General features: G+C 35.8%; 1 pseudogene; it reads left to right on the top strand.

Moving 5' to 3' along the window:
- Positions 1 to 19497, top strand: part of LOC113898897 — a 37580-nt pseudogene extending 18083 nt beyond the window's left edge.
- The last annotated feature ends 1097 nt before the right edge of the window (positions 19498 to 20594 follow it).

Below are 20594 nucleotides of genomic sequence, written 5' to 3'. Positions count from 1 at the left end.
GAGAACAAAGGGGTAGCTTAGCATTTCTATCATCCTCATAGAAACTGATGAGCTCTTGCTATGGGGCTTAAATCAAATTAACATTCTGGGATAGGCAGAGTTAGGAATCTTCTCCCAAGAAGTTCCCCCATTCTACACAACTATGCATGTGTTTGCCTTCCAAGGCAAAAAAGGACTTTGCAGATGTAATTAAGGTTACTAATTAGCTGACATTAATTAAAATTGGGGGACTATCCTGGCTTATCCATTTGGGCTCAATGTGATTCAGTGAACCTGTGGGGCAGAAGAGGAAGGTGAAAGGAAAGTCAGCAAGATTTGAAGCACAGGAGGGATTCAAGAGGCCATGGCTTGCTAGAAGGTGAAGGGGCTACTTGTCAAGTAAATAGTTTTGCAACCACAACTAACTAAATTCTTCTAACAACCTGAATGCACTTAGTAGTGGGTACCCCCCAGAGTATTCAAAAAGAAATAAAATCTGGCCAACTCTTTGATTTCAGCCTTGCCGATTTTAAGCAAAGAACCCAGCCATCATGCTGGACCTTTTGTCTACAGAACTCAGAGATAATAAATGGGTGATATTTTAAACCATAGGCTTGTGATAATGTGTTATGTAGTAATACAAAACTGCTGCTGCTGCTAAGTCGCTTCAGTCATGTCCGACTCTGTGCGACCCCATAGACGGCAGCCCACAAGGCTCCCCCGTCCCTGGGATTCTCCAGGCAAGAATACTGGAGTGGGTTGCCATTTCCTTCTCCCATGCATGAAAGTGAAAAGTGAAAGTGAAGTCACTTATCAGTGTTCGACTCTCTGCGACCCCAACTAAAGCTCACTATATTTATTATTCAACACACTTCAGTGATTTAGCTATTGTCAATGTCACCATTAAAAGTGCAGTGTCCAGAAACTATCAGTCAAACAACTGATATGAGGCTGAGCTGTAAACGTTCAGGACCTGGGATTATGTAGAATTAATAGATAAGAACTACTTACGGTTCATGTGAAGAGGAGCCCTGGTGTCTAATTGCATTTCTATGAATTACTAATTGTATGGCAGGTTATTTAATCTAAGTTTCAGTTTCCACAGTTGTAAAACATTGGGAATTAAAATATACTGTAAGGCCAGGTGCAGCATTCTAGGATTTCCCTGGTGGCTCAGATGGTAAAGCATCCTCCTGCAGTGTGGGAGATCTGGGTTCGATCGTAGGGTTGGGAAGATCCCCTGGAGGAGGAAATGGCAACTCACTCCAGTAGATTTGCCTGTGAAATCCCATGGACAGAGGAGCCTGGCAGGCTCCTGTTCACCGGGTTACAAAGAGCTGGATACAATTGAAGGGCTTTCACTTTCACACTATTCTAAAGCAAGCATACTTGGGAATCAGTTCAAAGCAAAACTGCAAAATTGTGTGTCCAAATTTTATTACCCCCCAAAATTTGGGATGTCATAATTTGACACCTTGTTTTTCACTTAACTTTCCCACTTGTTCACATTCTTTCATTTATCTATAGTCATTTTAGTGACTGCATAATACTTTAAGGTGTAGGTTTCAATTTCCTTGAAGACAGAGACCAGTTTTTTGTTTCCATGTGACCTCAGGATCTAGAGCAGAGTGAGCAGCCAGTAAATACTTATTCAATGGAAATAATTAGTTCAATTGTTCTTATCATATCCTAATAAGATCACAGGATTGCCAATGCATAAAACAGTTACCCACAAAGATTCTATATCACTGTACTTAAAAATTTTTTTTATTAGCATATAGTTGATTTACAACGTTGTGTTAGTTTCACATGTACAGCAAAGCGAAATCAGTTATACATATACATTGGATTGGATTAAGTCACTCAGTCATGTCTGACTCCTTGCGACCCCAGGGGCTGTAACCTACCAGGCTCCTCTGTCTATGGGATTTTCCAGGCAAGAGTACTGGAGTGGGTTGCCATTTCCTTCTCCAGGGGATCTCCCCAACCCAGGGATCAAACCCGGGTCTCCCGCATTGCAGGCAGACACTTTACCATCTGAACCACCAGGGAAGCCTTACATGTACATGTATCCACTCTTTTTTTGTAGGATTCTTTTCCCATGTAGGTTATTACAGAATATTGAGTAGAGTTCTCTGTGCTATATATACATCACTGTGCTTTTCCTGAAAATGATTATAGCTAAGGTAATTCACCACATATTATTCTTTTGTCTTGCTGGCATGTTCTGTATTGTTGACCAGTATGAACGTTATTCTTAAAGAGATAGGAAAACCAGACCACCTTACCTGCCTCCTGAGAAATCTGTATGCAGGTCAAGAAGCAACAGTTAGAACTAGACATGGAACAACAGACTGGTTCCAAATCAGGAAAGGAGTACATCAAGTCTGTATATTGTCACCCTGCTTATTTAACTTATATGCAGAGTACATCATGAGAAATGCTGGGCTGAATAAAGCACAAGCTGGAATCAAGTTTGTGGAGAGAAATATCAATAACCTCAGATATGCAGATGACACCATTCTTATGGCAGAAAGTGAAGAAGAACTAAAGAGCCTCTTGATGAAAGTGAAAGAGGAGAGGGGAAAAAGTTTGCTTAAAACTCAACATTCAGAAAACTAAGATCATGGCATCTGGTATCATCTAGAAATTTACATTTTAACAACCAAGCTATTCATCCTAAAACATGAGAATCAAAATAATGCCAAAGCACTGTCTTGATTTCATTGAATGCTTATCTCAACCTACAGAGAAGCCTTTGTGGAATGTTATTTGGCACCCAGGTTAGATCCTACTAAACTTTTGGAGGGTTCCTCACTCCTGTTGAACTTCAGTCAACATCTATTGAGAACTAAGGACTGAATAGATAGGCTGATAAACCACACAAAGAATGGTTTCGATAGAGGTAGATGGAGAGCATTCTTTTGACATAAGCATCACAAATTCTCCAGTAAAAAACATAGAATACTCAGAGCCTAAGGAGAAGGAAATGGCAACCCACTCCAGTGTTCTTAATGGCAACCCACTCCAGTGTTCTTGCCTGGAGAATCCCAGGGACGGGGGGAGCCTGATGGGCTGCCATCTGTGGGGTCGCACAGAGTCAGACACGACTGAAGCGACTTAGCAGCAGCAGCAAGGAGTATAGTAAGGGAGAATCCATATTGTATAATATGCACGAATGTAGAAGTTTGTAAGTAGAAAATGTGATTGAAGTGAAAAGCCAAAATGGCAGTATGAGTAACTATCACACACTTTCTGACACCCCACGTTGTCACCCCAAACAATCATTAAAAGGCACTAATTTCAGAGACTCTGGATGCTGTGAAAAGAGGAAAGTGGCAGGCAGCCACACAAACATTCTAAACATCACTCTATTTTTTGCTAATTTAGTTCATTCTGTCTTGCACAGTCTCAGGAGAGAGAATTATAAGAGCTCTCAGAAACAATGCAAAAAGAGCAGGGAATAGGATAGATACATGTAGGAACTCAGGATTGGTGAGACATAAATAGTTTGTTTTTCCATGATGAATATAATAAAAGACAATGACTATATAAAGAGAAAGGAGATCTTGTGTCTCCTTCTTACTTTTGTATGGAAGCTCAAAAGAAAAGGAGGAAAATTAGAAAACTGAGGAGAAAAAGTACATTTTTACATTGAAATGAGGGTGAGACTTGAAAGAGATCGAGTCTACCCTATTACTACTCACAGATGAACTGATGAGACAAGATCCCTTCTGATGTGATTTCAGGGATGTGAGAGACTGATGTGCTGCTGAGAGAGATATATTCTGTGCAGGTTGTCTTGGTCAATAGGTAGCTTTCTAGGGTGTCAACAAGTAGCTCAGTTTGGATAAATAAATTGGGCAAAATTTTGTTGACTTTAGGAACATATCAGGTTCCTCCAGAAACAAACAAAAAAAGTGGTCAAAAGTGTTGGAGATATTAAAGAGGTCTACATGTAACCAGGAGTCATATTTACTTAACTTCGACAAACTGTACTGCACACAAAAGGATGCGTTTGAAAGCTATAGCAACAGTTTTGTTTGTCATGGAATGCTTAGTAAAATCTTTTAGACCATTCTCAGAAGACTGATGCTCAATCTCCAGGCTTTTATTTGCACTATCCCATGGGCGCCCCTTGTGGCTCAGCTGGTAAAGAATCCGCCTGCAATGCGGGAGACCTGGGTTCAGTCCCTGGGTTGGGAAGGTCCCCTGGAGAAGGGAAAGGCTACTCACTCCAGTATTCTGGCCTGGAGAATTCCATGGACTGTATAGTCCATGGGGTCGCAAAGAATCAGACACAACTGAGTGACTTTCAATTCACTTCACCTCATAAGGGCTTCCTAGGTAGCACTAAGTGGTAAAGAACCTGCCTGCCAGTGCAGGAGACATGACATGCAGGTTCGATCCCTGGATTCGAAAGATCCCCTGAGGAGGAAATGGCAAACCACCCCAGTATTCTTGCCTGGAGAATCCCCATGGACAGAGAAGCCTGGTGGGCCAAGGTCCATAGGGTCACAAGGAGTCAAACAGGACTGAAGTGACATAATATCCAGTTCTCAGTCCAGCTTACTGAGTTTCATTCATCTTTAGAGAGAAGCTTACAGAGTCTCCAGAATTCACTATAAACTGTATCAAATCAATCATCTATATAAATCAGTAGAGTAGTGACACTATAAGACTGTTAACATCTCACATCCTTTTAGATTACTGATGCTATTTTTGTGAAAATAGACGCAAAAATCCTAAAACCATTGTAAGCAAAACCAAGGTAGCAATGTTAAAAAAAAATACACCATGACAAAGGTGGGCTTAGTTCAATAGTCAAGGTTGGTTTGAAAAGTTTCATTCACATTGCTAGAGTATAAGAGAAAGCCTGTATTATCAATGCAATAATTGCAGAACCAGCGTTCAGTAAAATTCAGCAGCCATTCATGCAGGAAACTGTTAGCAAACTAGGGAGAAAAGGGAACACTTTTAACCTGAAAAAGAGAATCTACAAAAACTGCCACAAACATCACACACCAGTGCAACATTTAGTGAAAAATGTTTTCAAAAATGTTTCTTCACAAAAAATCAAGAACAAGATAAGACTGCCTGCTGTCCTTAGTTTTATTCAACACTGTGTAAGAAGACATGTTACATGATAATAAAACAGAAAAAGAAGTGAAAGCTCTTCTTAGTCTTAAGCTCTTAATTAGTCTATACTTTAAAAGATAAAGCTGTAAGAGAGGAGACTAAGGAAGAAGAAACAGGGAGCCTCAGAAAACTGTATTAAGGGAGTTTACTTGAAGTACAGGAAACAGAAAAGCTGAAGGATTAATCTGAATCACTGTCTTGGAATCAGAATCACTACAGCTCTTCAGGTTGAAAAGGAAGTAAGAGGCCATGGTACCACCTTTATTAATGTTAATGTAAAAATAAAAATAAAACAAAAAACTTGGGCAAATTCACTGGCACATTTAGAGTGGTTAACAGGAATTAAAAGCTCCAAATGATTTTGAAATGGATGGCTTTGACTATTGATATTTACTATGAAAAATTTATTCAAGGTTGAAAACAATATTATTTATTTTTACAGGCACCATCTGGTCTCAGCAGATATGAAGCTTGATTTATTTTGAGGGACATCGTAACAGAACTGAAATTGTGGAAACGGTTGATAGCATCCCCTTCCTGGAATACAAACTACGCACAATAAACCATGACAAGAGACCATCCCCTCTCATCTTCTCTTCCCACAACCCATATTATTTGGCACCGAAAGATCTCAACAACAAAAAAGCTAAAGTATGTCATAGAAATAACTTATGAATACTTTGCATAAGCAAAAATATTTTCTTCAAATATTGTTCTCCATCCCTACTCATCTACATTCTTTCAAATGTGATTATCATAATTTTTCTGATCTTGTCTTATACATTAAACCAATATATACGTAAATTAGATCATCACAAACATTGCTTGCAGTGTTATTATATGTGTTGTGCTTAGTCACTCAATCATGTCCAGCTTTTTGAGACCCTATGGACTGCTGCCAGCCAGGCTCCTCTGTCCATGGAATTCTCCAGGCAAGAATACTGGAGTGGGTTTCCATGCCCTCCTCCAGGGGACCTTCCCAACCCAGGGATCAAACCCACATCTCCCACATAGCAGGTGGATACTTCACAGTCTGAGCCACCAAGGAAGCCCAATATAACATATAGCAAAAACTTTTATGTCAGCACACAAAATTCTATTCTTTTGTAATTTCAGGATGGCAGTAGAATATATAGCATGTACTGGTGGACAGGTAGCAGCAAATAAACACACCAAATTGCAAATTGCAATAAACATTCTTATAGATCCTTGTACTTTTTAGGTCTCTGGTGAAATGTTTCTCTGAAAGTGGAGTTTTCAGATTAAAGGATCCAAATATTTTATATGTTGGTAGGTATTACCTATTTGCATTCTAAAATCTATTAATTTGCATTTCATGAAGTACTTTTTTCACATCTTGCCAAAGACTGACATTATCAGTTTATGCTAATGTGCTAGATAAATACAACGCTATTCTTGAGTAATCTGAAGCCCTTTTTTCTTGTTAAAGTTTGAGCATCTTTTTTTACATTTTTGGGCCTTCATATGTCCTTTATATCCTTTATTCATTTTTCTTTAGCCTGTCCTTTATTTGCTTTTTTATTGAAGTATTTATATAGGGGCAAATATTGTTCTAATTAACAGTTTACCTTTAAAAATTGTTCACTGCTTTTAATTTTATAGAACCAGTCTTTTAATCTCTCCTTCATAACTTCTGGCTCTTAAGACACCCAAAAATACACCTCCTCCACAAAAATGCAAATTCTCTCCAGAGTTTCTAATGAACTTTTATATTTAATTATAAGTTATATATGATACTACATGTGACTTGAACTAGGACTGTTGCATGATATTTGTCAAACTGGCTGGCCAATGGACCCAATATATTTTAAGCATTTGCTTTTTACATATTATTTTGAACTCTACATTTTGACGTACTAACGTTCCTTAGTTCCTGCTTCTGAGGTTGCATTTTTATTCCTAAAATTGGTAAATCTGTTTAATATGTGGCAGTTCTTCACTGTTTTAAATATTATACCTGGTAAGGCAAATTCCCATCAATTTAGATTCTGATTAGATTTTATTAAAGGTATATATTAATTCTGGAACATTCATTGCATTGCAATATTCCACCATTCCTTCCAGCATCATTGTATCACTCTTTATCAAGTCTATTTTCATGCCCGTTGTATGTGATATATTTTATATGCTTCTACACATCTTTTCCTGAATCTTCAGTTGATAATTTTTTTATTGATAGTAAAAACTGGAAAATGTTCACCGTCATATTTCTATTTAGTTACTACTGTTTTAAAATAGCGACATTGATTTTGTTACCTTATTTTAGTTGGCTCCATTAATCTCTTTTTTAGTTTTATTAATTTGAATATATTTCATTTAAGAAAATACAATTTTTGCTTTCCTTTCCAATCTTTGCACTTCTTTTCCTTCTCTTTCAGTGGTTAAAATCTGCAGGAAAAAATACAATAACACAGATTATGACAAATGTCCTGGACTCTAGTACTCTTAGTATCTTTGCTTGGTTTTGTTTTGTGTTGTTTTGCAATTGGTTTTTGAGGGACATAATGCTGAGAAATACATTTTTGTTATCTTAGTTTACTTAGAGTTTTACTTGTAGTTTTGTTTTACTATTCAGTAGAGGTCTAATTACATAAAATGCCTTTTTAGGCAACTCAGTGTACCGTGTTCTTCCTGCCATGCTTTAATCTAGAGTGAAATGAAATCCACTAATAATTTACTAATGTTCTATTCCTGGGATAAATCCTACTTGTTTATAGTAGAGTTCTTGTGTTAACAAACAGCTGGAATAGTTTTGTTAATTTTAACTCAAGAATTGTTGCTGCTGCTGCTGCTAAGTCGCTTAAGTCGTATCCGACTCTGTGCGACCCCATAGACTGCAGCCCACCAGGCTCCCCCGTCCCTGGGATTCTCCAGGCAAGAATACTGGAGTGGGTTGCCATTTCCTTCTCCAATGCATGAAAGTGAAAAGTCAAAGTGAAGTTGCTCAGTCGTGTCCCACTCTTAGCAACCTCATGGACTGTAGCCTACCAGGCTCCTCCATCCATGGGATTTTCCAGGCAAGAGTACTGGAGTGGGGTGCCATTACCTTCCGCTATTTAAAAAACACACTTTAATATTCCATAATTGTTCTATTATTTGACTGTAGAATCACTAGAAATCTGATGTTGCAGATTTTTTTGAATCTTTGTGTATTTTTTCTAAGTCATCAAGTGATTTTCAAATATAAGACAACATAATTTTTTGAAGATTTGAGTATAGTCCATTATAAATATGTCTGATCCTGTTAAATTTATAATCTACAACATCTGTCTTTTTCTCCTGAGTTTAACTTACCTGCCTTTCTTAATCCAACAATATAATTTTATTTTCAGAGTAAATTATCCTCATTTCATCTAGATTGCAAAACACTGAAAAAAATCACAGTGTATTCTGTTATGACTTGATCATTTTGTCTTGTTTGCACATCTTTTTCAATCATTTGTAATTTTGAAAACTTTTACATTTTTTGAACACTTTTCAGGATATCACAGTTTTCTATTACACGGTTTTCTTTCAAAAATCTGGCTTCTTTTTTAAAGATAATTTAAAGTTTTCTATTTCATCAATTTCTGAATTTATTTTAATAAATTATTTCCTAATTTTTTCCTGCAAATATTTTTCTATGTTTAATTAAATACTAATTTTATCTTTTTCCAAAATTGACATTTTAAGATGATAAAATTCTTTTTAGTATAGCTATGGATGTAATTTTGTTATTTTATAAATAATCTATCATTTTAGTTTTGATTTTATAGTAAAATTATATATAATATATAAATTTATACATTATATATAATTATAATATATTATAAAATATAATTATAATTTTATAATAAAAATTATTTTGAAGGTGTTTTCAAGGTTTTTTCTACAATTTTCTTTTTAAAATGTTTTCATCACTGATTATAGTACTATGATATTGTCATGAGGTAATGGTACTAAAGAGTTCCAACTTTTAAGATTTAATAAGTTTTATTGCCAAATGCATGATCAATTTTTCAATATGATCTATGAATATACACTATATTCATGAAAAATAGTGTATATTCCATGTATCAGGCATAATATACACACACATATATATAATATATTTTGTTAAATAACATTGTAAATTTATTATGTTAATCTTTTTATTCTCAAGTCTAAAGATAAATGTGCCTACAACTCCCGGTATGATTGTTGCTAAGCCAGAATCTTCAGTGACTTACTAGAAACTGTAGTGTTTATACGTTGATGTTATTTATTACACAAAATTTCCTGTCTTTTGCTCATTGCAAACAAATTACATGTTGTTTTGTTAAACTATTTGACTTTAAATTTTACTAAACTTTATTTTGACACTGTTTCCTGCCCCCACCGGGGTTTTCCCATATGACATTTTTTGTTCTTGACTTATAGTATTATTTTCCATTGTTCTATAATTTAAGAAGTTGTGTATATTATCCTATCTGAACTGTATTTTCTCTAACTGAATAATGAGATTCTTTGAATATTTTTTATCATAACACATGCTGCTATAAACATTCTTGAGCACATACCCTGGTGCACTTCTGAATGAGCTGCCCTAGAATAAACACCCTAGAATAGACATGCAAAGGAACAAAATAAAAAAACATTCAACTTTATAAGAAGATGCTGTTTTATTTTCAACAAAGCAGTTGTGCTAACTCAAGCTGAAATCAATATATGAGCTCTTATTTCTCATCTAGTAATTTTCCTATCAAACTTCTTAATTTTTTATAAATATATAATTACAAAAAAGTATCTCAAGTGTCAATTTGCATTTCTTAATCCTTGAAATTAACCACATTTTAATATATTATTGGCCATAATTATTTCTTTCTCTGTGAAATTATTACAACTTTTGCTCAATATTTTATGATGTTGTTTATCTTTTTCTTTTTGATTTGTTATTTGCATATATATATATACAAATATATACACTCTGAGTACAGATCTATTATTGGTTATATACACTGGTCCTCATATTTTCTTGCATTTTGTAACACTATGCTATATTTTGACTAATAGCATTCTTAATGTAGTCCAATTGATTAATTTTTATTTTAAATAATTTTTCCTGTTTAGGAAATCTTTTACTTATCCAAGACTAGAAATACATTCTTAATCGTTTTAGATGTTGAGGTTTTGCTTCCATATTCAAATCCTTAATTCACTCATAAATGTGTTTGAATGCATGCTGTGAGGTTGAAATTTATTTTCTTTGGTTTTTTTTTCTATATGGAAATTTATTTGCTCCACCATCATCAGTTACGCAGTTTTTCCTTGTTTCAGCAATGTCCAATGTTACCTTAATATCACTTAATATTCATGGAGAGTAAATTGACACAAATTCAATGCAAGGTAATTTCCAGTACTAATTAAACTTATAAATAAATAATTTCATTTTTAGGAATTAGTCCCGTATGCTTGCACATTATGAAATATCTTATGAACAAAGTTATATATTACGACAGTCTTTGAAATAGCAAAAAACTGGGAAAAATAAATTTCCATGTATAATATACTGCATGAAATATTAAGAAATTTTTATTCATTGATGTAACAACGCTATGTTGGAGAAGGCAATGGCAACCCACTCCAGTACTTTTGCCTGGAAAATCCCAGGGACAGAGGAGCCTAGTGGGCTGCCACCTATAGAGTCACACAGAGTCGGACACGACTGAAGCGACTTAGCAGTAGCAGCAACAATGTTATGTAGGCATTAAAAACCCTGTAAAGATAACCAAGAATTATTAAAATTATTTCATTATTCCTCCTGCAGATTTTTCACATCTACAGAAACCCCAAGGATGTTTTGATCTCTTTCATTTTCCAAATTCGGTGGCTACATTAGAAGGTCCAGACAACATGGGGGATTTCATGGAGCAGTTTCTAGATGTAAAAGGTAACTGTAAATTTAATTATCAAGCAACATGTTTATGAAGCATTGTTGGCATATAGCCAAATTCTCAAAACTGGGGAACATATTTTAGGAAGATGGAAAAGTGGTAATCATAAAGATAGAACGCACATAGAAGATAGAATGTCACTATAGTTAGAACTGGACATGTAACAATGGCCTGGTTCAAAACTGGGAAAGGTGTACGACAGGTCTGTATATTGTCACCCTGCTTATTTAACATTTATGCAGAGTATATCAGAGGAAATGCCAGGCTGGATGAATCACTAGGTGGAATCAAGATTGCTTGGAGAAATATGAACAACCTCAGATATGCAGATGATACCACTCTAATGGCAGAAAGGAAAGAGGAACTAAAGAACCTCTTGATAAAGGTGATAGAAGAAAGTGGAAAAGCTGGCTTAACGCTCAACATTTAAAAAACTTAAGATCATGGCATCTGATCCCACCACTTCATGGCAAATAGATGGGGAAAAAGTGGGAACAGTAACATATTTCATTTTCTTGGTCTCCAAAATCACTGCGGACAGTGACTGCAGCCATAAAATTAAAAGACGTTTGCTCCTTGGAAGAAAAGCTGTGGCAAACCTAGACAACATATTAAAACCAGAGACATCACTTTGCCAACAAAGGTCTATATAGTCAAAGCTATGGTTTTTCCAGTAGTCATGTATGGATGTGAGAGCTGGACCGTAAAGAAGGCAGAGCACCAAAGAATTGATATTTTTGAATTGTGGTGCTACAGAAGACTTTTGAGAGTCCCTTTGTCTGCAAGGAGGTCAAACCAGTCAAGCTTAAAGGAAATCAACCCTGAATATTTACTTGAAGGACTGATGCTGAAGCTGAAGCTCCAATACTTTGGTCACTTGATGCGAAAAGCCAACTCATTGAAAGAGTTCCTGATGCTGGGAAAGACTGAGGGCAGGAGGAGAAGAGGGTGACAGAGGGTGAGCTGGTTGGATGGTGTCACTGACTTAGTGGACATGAATCTGAGCAAACTCTGGGAGATAGTGAAGAATAGGGAAGCCTGACATACTGCAGTCCATTGGGTCGCAAAGAGTTGGACACAACTTAGAGACTGAACAACAATTGTCTGTCTACTTAGTCTGCCATCCAGTGGCTTTTCTGTCCTCATGAGGAACACTCTGGGGATTGTCAAGGTTGCAGAAGCAATTGTACAGGAAATATTTTTACTAGAGTATTAGATAATCACTAACAGTCTAACAACTCAAACTAGCCAGATTCAAAGCTAGATCCTCCAAGTGTTTCAGAATAGTTAATGTTCAGGATGGGTGAAGGTTTTGGACTCGGTCATGGACTTAGGGTAGGTCTTATATGGCAGCTGTGGAATGTTCATTCCAGCACTGAGGAGAATAGAGTGATGCAAGAGGCTTGTGCAATGTTGGATCAGGGCTGTCACTCATTTAAAAGATTATATTCAGGTGCTATCCTGTTGTAGATAGTTAAAATTGCTATCCACAGACCTTAAAATAGACAATAAGATGTATGTTTTCAGATGAAAGAAGTAGGAAAAGAAAGGGGCTTACCTTAACAAAGTTTTCAAAATTAGATCTTTGGGATTCTTTTGTCTACATTGCTGTTTTCCTGTAGACACAGACAGTAGGTTGCAAAGGTAGGTTTGGTATTTAAATGAGGTAATAGCTCCCCTGAACACCATTTTTAAAAGATAGTAAAGATGTCCAATGGTGGAATCTTGTCTATGTGGGAAATCCAGAACAAAAAAGAAACTATAGTTACTGTTGAATAAGTATAAGAACTTTATCTTGTTCTTTATTAATTTTCCGACAGTCTTAGGAAGGCTTTGGTCTGATCACATCAGAGGCTGGTATGAACACAGACATGACTTCAATATACTGTTCCTGATGTATGAAGAGATGAAGATGGTAAGAGGTGTGTTTTTCTTATTTTAATTATTTCTTTGAAATCCTTTCTTATCTTGGTTTCAATGAACCATATTCTCCTATAGTTGTCTTTATACCTAACTATTCAGGCTTCTTTTGATGTTTCTAATTTCCTGCCCCTTCATTTGTCAGAGCTCTCCTCTCACTGTGTACAAGTCATCTCTTGTGATTGATTCCTTTTCATGTAACAATTTATAGCAATAAAGGCAAACTCAAATGTGCAGAGCAACCATAACTTTGAAAAATTGAAAAGGGATTGTGGGAGCACGGGGGTGAGGAGCCACTAAGCTATGAGCAATTAGAAGTGAATGTGTGCTACTGATGCAAATTCTTCCCAATTTTAAGGAGAATTTTCAAAGGTAGCTTTCTTGTGAAATCACAAAATGTTTCCATGCAGGCATCTGATCAAAACTGTCTTAAAATATTGCATAAACCAAACAACCTTTGTGAAAGACAAACTTCTGTCAATGCATGTTACCCTTTCCCTAGTCCAGATCAGCCTTCCTAATTGGTCTACCTACCTGCAATCTCAGCTCATCAACATTTATTCTCATATTTTTCAACCAGAGTTATCAACTCAAAAAGCAAAATCTGATTTTTTCCCTATTTTTATATTTGATTTTCTCCATATAAATGTGCTCATGATAAAACTATCTATAAATACAGAATTTATTGAAAATTTGGACATAAAGACTACAGAGGAACTGGGCAAGATCTCTTGAATATTAATATTTCTCTGTCTGTCATCAATACACTATCACCAGGTGTCACTTTTAAATTACCTTCTGTCAAGTAGCAATTATTTATGTATTTTTGATCTAGGTTTTTGCCAGTCTTTCAAATAATAATTTTTTAGTTCTGTAATATGGAGAGAATCTTCTTTCAACTTCCCCTATCAAAGAAAAATAGATCTTAGTCAAATTATTTTTTCTGTTTTAAAGCTCTGTCTAGATAAAGATCTCAATTTTCTCAAGCTATTGAGTATACATTATGTTGTGGATTTTTAGGTCTTTCTGTGCCTACTACCGCCCATGGAAAATTTTTGGTAATTTTACCTAAAACTCTTGATGCTTGGCTTGCTAATTAGTTGCATTGGAAATACCCAAACTCCATATAAAACTTATTTCGGAGGATTTTGCATGTTTCCCACAGATTTGGGGGTATTATCTCCAGGATCGTAGTGACCATGAAGAGTCATTTTAATCTACTCTGTCTCAAGTATCAAGCAGTATGTATTTGGAATGAAGGCAAGGGTAGCCATACTGTTTGGAGTTTCATATTTAAATGAGTAAAATAAAAATAAAATCAAAGAAGTAGTACTTATAAAAATAAGGTAGTAGTTATTTAGGGGGTGGAGGGCAAGGTTTATGATTAGGAAAGGGATGTGTTTGTGGGGGGTCTGAGATACTGGCAGAGTTTAACTTGATGAGCAGGTTGTAATCATGAATATTCACTTTATAATAATTCATTATGCTTCATGTTTATTTTATGCCTTTTCTACATGTGTGTTTTGTTAAATGTAAAAAACACCTCATGAAGATTTTAATTTATCTTAAGTGAAATGGGAAGCTCCTGAGTGACATATCCTAGAAAAAGCCTAAAGCCTAATTTGGGGAGAGAATGAATCTTTCATCTTTTGTGATCTTTCATTTATATATTGATGTTGGTTGAAACCTTCATAAAGAAACTCATACACACCTTTATGTGTATATGTGTGTGTGTGTATGGGTGAAGTAGTCTCTGGAGGCTGAAGTCATAGCGTGATAAAGGAGAAGGGTGCTCACTGTCTTGTTTGGAGTACAGTTCACAAGTTCATGTATTGAAATCCCCTCTGTTATTATTTTTTTAATCATTTTCAGTTTTCTGTCAAATTTTTATTTTTGTCTCTTATACCTTGAATATCATAAGCATAGTGACTTAAACTTTCAGATAATTGCAGCATCTGTAAAATGTATCATTCTATTATTCCTATATTTTTGCTGATCGTTGACTGCATTGCCTTTTGCTTAATGTTCTTGCATATTCTGATTTACATAAGTTATTCTATATAAAAATTATTTGTAGAAATAATATAGTAAAGACGGTCCTGTTATTTTACTCACCAACGAACACTCAAACTATCCCACTGACAGTTGTCACCTACAAGGTAAATATTAAGATGTTCATTAACCTACAATGGAAAAGAATCTGAAAACGGAGAGATACACATGTATATGTATAACCGAATCGCTGTTGTAAACCTTAAACATTGTAAATCAACTATACTTGAAAGAATTTTTTTTGCTGTTTGCTCTTTGTACTGCGCATTCTTATTACATAAGAATGCGACTCATTTTTGTGGTTTTGCATTGTGCAACTCTGTTCAATATGTTTATTAGTTCTAAAAGATTTTGTGGCATCTTTAGGATTTTCTATGTATAAAATCATCTTGTCTACAAAGAGAAGTAATTTTATTTCTTACATCCAATTTGAATGCCTTTCATTGATTGATTGCTTAGTTACTCTAGCTAAGATATTCAGTACTATGTTGAATAAGTGATGAGAATGGGTATCCTTGCCTTCTTCCTGATCTTGGCAGAAATAGTTTCAGTCTTCCACCATTGAGTATGATGCTGCCAGTAGTATTTCACATATCTCCTTGTAATGTTGAAGTATTTTCCTTCTATTCTTCGTTCATTGAGTTATTTTATTATGAAAATGTGTTGGATATGAAATGCTTTTTTTCTATATCAGTTGAGATGCTCATGTGGTTTATTGCCCTTCACTCTGTACATGTGGTATTACAAAAATTAATTTTCATATTTTGAACCACCGTTGCTTCCCAGGAGTATATCCCACTTGATCATGATGTACATAACCCTTTTAATATGTTGCTGAGTTTATTTTGCCACTAATTTTTGAGGAGTTTTGCATCTTACATTTTACAAGTTATATGGATCTTTAGTTCTCTTTCTTCTAGTGCTTTTCTCTGACTTTGGTATCAGGGAAATGCTGGCCTTATAGAATAATCTTGTGAATGCTTCCTCCTCTTCAATTTTTTGGAAGAGTTTGAGAAGGACTGATGTTAGTACTATAAATATTTGATAGAAGTCACCAGTGAAGCCACATAACCTTGGGTTTTCTTATTCATGTGCCCACTATATTTAATTACTTGAATTTAATTACTCTTTAATTACTTTTTCCTCTTGAAATTCTGACTCATAACAAGCACAGATAGCATATTATTGTTCTCAATCTTTGCGAGCAATTATCACAATTTCTGGACCTCTCTTACTTTTTCCATGATCCAGCGGATGTTGGCAATTTGATCTCTGGTTCCTCTGCCTTTTCTAAAACCAGCTTGAACATCTGGAAGTTCACGGTTCACATATTGCTGAAGCCTGGCTTTGAGAATTTTGAGCATTACTTTATTAGCGTGTGAGATGAGTGCAATTGTGCAGTAGTTTGAGCATTCTTTGGCATTGCCTTTCTTTGGGATTGGAATGCAAACTGACCTTTTCCAGTCCTGTGGCCACTGCTGAGTTTTCCAAATTTGCTGGCATATTGAGTGCAACACTCTCACAGCATCATCTTTCAGGATTTGAAATAGCTCAACTGTGTTCCATCACCTCCACTAGCTTTGTTCATAGTGATGCTTTCTAAGGCCCACTTGGACGTGAGTCTCAGTGAACTCCGGGAGTTGGTGATGGACAGGGAGGCCTGGCGTGCTGTGATTCATGGAGTCGCAAAGAGTTGGACATGACTGAGCAACTGAACTGAACTGAACTGATCACAGTTTCTGAAATATATAATATATTCTAAAAGTGCTGGATGAATGAATGATGAGCTGTCTTTATAAAATCAATCAGTAGGAAGCTCTAACACAGCTGACAATCAGAACACTCCTTTTCATGTGTGCTCTGTGATATATCCTTGAAAAGCTCTAGATGTAAAATAAACCCAAGGACTTCCAGTTTTTCAAAACATGGTAAAGATGTTGGGCTGTAACTCATGTATTCTTTATAGACTGAATAGTTTCTCATACAATTCGTTCAGGATCAGAAGGTCTGTGACTAAAATCAGCAATTTTCCTGAGAAGGAACTGAATGAAGAGGATGTGGATGCTATAGTGAAGCAGGCTTCATTTCAGAATTGAAGGATGATCCACGAGCTAATTACAATAATATTCTGACATCTGAAGTTGGGACAAGAACAAGCCAAGGACGTTTCCTGTGCAAAGGTGATATTCAAAGGTTTATAGAAGCAAAACTGCTGAGAGTTTCCTTGAGTACTTGGCTACTACACTAATTAAGTAGTGCTTCCAAAATGTGTCTCCCAGTACTGCCATTTGGTCCCTGGAGAGAAACAAAAGCCTAACTGAAAATGTCCCTAAAAAGTATTCCAGGAAACAGAACAGTACAGAGCCAGACACTTTAACCTGACTAATGAATATTAGGATCTTCCTTTCAGATCACAATGACCCTACTCTAACATCTGTAAGCAAGTCTTACCTGGAGGCAAAAGAGAGCTCCAACTTCAATTTCCTTTATTTCTCCTATTAACATACTAGAGATTTAGTTAATACGTATTTTTCTCTGAGGGAGGGTGTTCAGATTACTGTTATTTTCTCATGTGTCAGATTTCTTCTTGTAAAATGTAGCCTGATACCTCATCAAACCAATCTGCTATAAATTCAATTATTCAGTAATAGGTAGTAAATTTCTATTGTATTTTTGTAACATGCCAGGAGTCATTAATAATAAATATATTTCCCTCCCAATACTTTTAAACTTTATTTTAAATTCAGTTTTTTAATGCACATTATTCTAAAACATAATTTGTACTTCTCCATTATATTAAGATTTTATTCCCTAATGTATACATAACTTATATTATGCTGATGAACATATATTCTTAATTATGTAAAGTTATTTTACTGAAAATGCTATGCTGTGCTGCTGCTGCTAAGTCGCTTCAGTCGTGTCTGACTCTGTGCGACCCCATAGACAGCAGCCCACCAGGCTCCCCTCTCCCTGGGATTCTCCAGGCAAGAACCCTGATTTTAAAAAATCATTGCTGCTTCTTTTGTCCCATTTATTATTATTTTTAATTTATTTATTTTAATTGGAGGCTAATTACTTTACAATATTGTATTGGTTTTGCCATACATCTACATGAATCCACCATGGGTGTACACGTTTTCCCAATCCTGAACCCCCCTCCCACCTCCCTTCCCATACCATCCCTCTGGGTCATCCCAGTGCACCAGCCCCAAGCATCCAGTATCATGCATCGAACCTGGACTGGTGATTCGTTTCTTATATGATATTATACATGTTTCAATGCCATTCTCCCAAATCATCCCACCCTCTCCCTCTCCCACAGAGTCTAAAAGACTGTTCTATACATCTGTGTCTTTTTTGCTGTCTCGCATACAGGGTTATCGTTACCATCTTTCTAAATTCCATATACATGCGTTAGTATACTGTATTGGTGTTTTTCCTTCTGGCTTACTTCACTCTGTATAGTAGGCTCCAGTTTCATCCACGTCATTAGAACTGACTCAAATGTATTCTTTTTAATGGCTGAGTAATACTCCATTGTGTATTTGTACCACAGCTTTCTTATCCATTCCTCTGCTGATGGACATCTAAGTTGTTTCAATGTCCTGGCTATTATAAACAGTGCTGCGATGAACATTGGGGTACACGTGTCTCTTTCAATTCTGATTTCCTCCATGTGTATGCCCCATTTATTATTGATTTTCACTTCTTGTTGCTCAACTGTGTAAAGCATTTCTCATGCCTATAAGAGCTTGTTTACTCTTACAAATGCCAACAATAATATTTACAGTAGAAAATCTGATAGCTAAAGGTACCAAATGTTACTCTTAATTAAAAAATAATTTAATAATGGTTTCAATCTTCCATCAAGTAAAACTGCAGAAATAACAGCTCAGGATACCCTCTGTGATATTGATTTCATCATTTAAAATCTTTGGGTATCATTTTTCTCTATTTTTACAAATGGAAAAATACTTAACTTGAAGAGTTTTGCTAAGAATTATATTACATGATAGGTGTAGTTTGCTTAGCATGGTGTGTGGAATTTAGTAAAACATACTTAGATGTTTTAATATTTTAGGGTTTTCTAAAGAAAGGTTATAATTTAATGGTAATAGTTGGTGGAAGTCAAGCAGATAAGGAAGTGAACTATAACTCTATTTTCAGTGTTTACTGCATGCAAAGTTTTCTTAGCTCAAAATTGTGAAAGGGAAATAAGATAAAATCCTGTGGAAATCTAATAAATATTTAGCTTGGCTTGAAGAAGAGATTAAGTGGATTGTAGAAAATGTTGGTCCTGACTGTGCTACCTTCCTGCTCAGGTGCTTTTCATGTGCTTGTCCCACTAGGTACCATTGGAGACTGGAAATGTCACTTGACTGTGGAGCAAAATGAGAAATTTGACAGAGCATTTCAAAGGAAAATGAAAGATTTTCCCTCGAAGTTCATCTGGGATATAAATGAGGAGTAGAATCACTGTGAAAGAATCATATAAAAATCTACTAGTGACAGAGCATATTTTAACATACACATTAATTTGTGATTCTCCTACAAATTATAAGTTAAAGTTAATTACATAACTTTTATTCTTGTTCAGTGGCTAAGTCATGTCAGCTCTGTGACCCCATGAACTGCAGCATTCCAGGCTACCCTGTGCTTCACTATCTCTCGAAGTTTGCTCAAACTCATGTCCATTGAGTTGGTGATGTCATCCAACCGTCTCATCCTCTGTCGCCCTCTTATTCTCCTGCCCTCAATCTTTAGATAACTTCATTTATAAACAAAATAAGGAAACTCTGCTTAGATTTGTTGTCTTGAATTTTATGACCACTTTGAAATTTCAAGAGTAAAATGATTTGGGTGATAGTCTGTGTTGGTATTATGTATGATAAAAGGAAAGGAAATAAGCATGGAACATGCATTTAAAAATTTTGAGACCATTTTCTATAGTGTGTATTTTTCCTTTATTTATAGTTAAATTTAGGATCAGACATTAAAAATCCTTTCATCTTTCTAAGAAATTTTACTTGTTGATTTAAAATCAATGTGAATGTTGAAATAAAGAATTCACAATAAAACATGCATCATTTTAATAGTTTCTGTCAGTCAGTTCATTCACTCAGTCATGAACAACTCTTTGCAACCCCATGGACTGAGCACGTCAGGCTCCCCTGTCCATCACCAACTCCTGGAGTTTACTCAAACTCATGTCCATTGAGTCAGTGATGGCATCCAACCATCTCACCGTTTGAGGTGGTTGTTGTCCCCTTCTCCTCCTGCCTTCAATCTTTCCCAGCATCAGGTTCTTTTCTTATAAATCAGTTCTTCGCATCAGGTGGCAAACATATTGGAGCTTCAGCTTCAGCATCAGTCCTTCCAATGAATATTCAGGACTGATTTCCTTTAGGATTGACTGGTTTAATCCTCTGGCAGTCTAAGGGACTCTCAAGCTTCTTTTCCAACACCACAGTTCAAAAGCATCAATACTTTGGTGTGCCCAGCCTTCTTTATGGTTCAACTCTCACATCCATACATGACTACTGGAAAAACCACAGCTTTGATTAGACG

This window comes from Bos indicus x Bos taurus, chromosome 9 (genome assembly GCF_003369695.1).
Source record: "Bos indicus x Bos taurus breed Angus x Brahman F1 hybrid chromosome 9, Bos_hybrid_MaternalHap_v2.0, whole genome shotgun sequence".
NCBI lineage: Eukaryota > Metazoa > Chordata > Mammalia > Artiodactyla > Bovidae > Bos > Bos indicus x Bos taurus.
The sequence above is the reverse complement of the archived record's forward strand: the minus strand, read 5'-3'. Positions and strand labels throughout refer to the sequence as shown.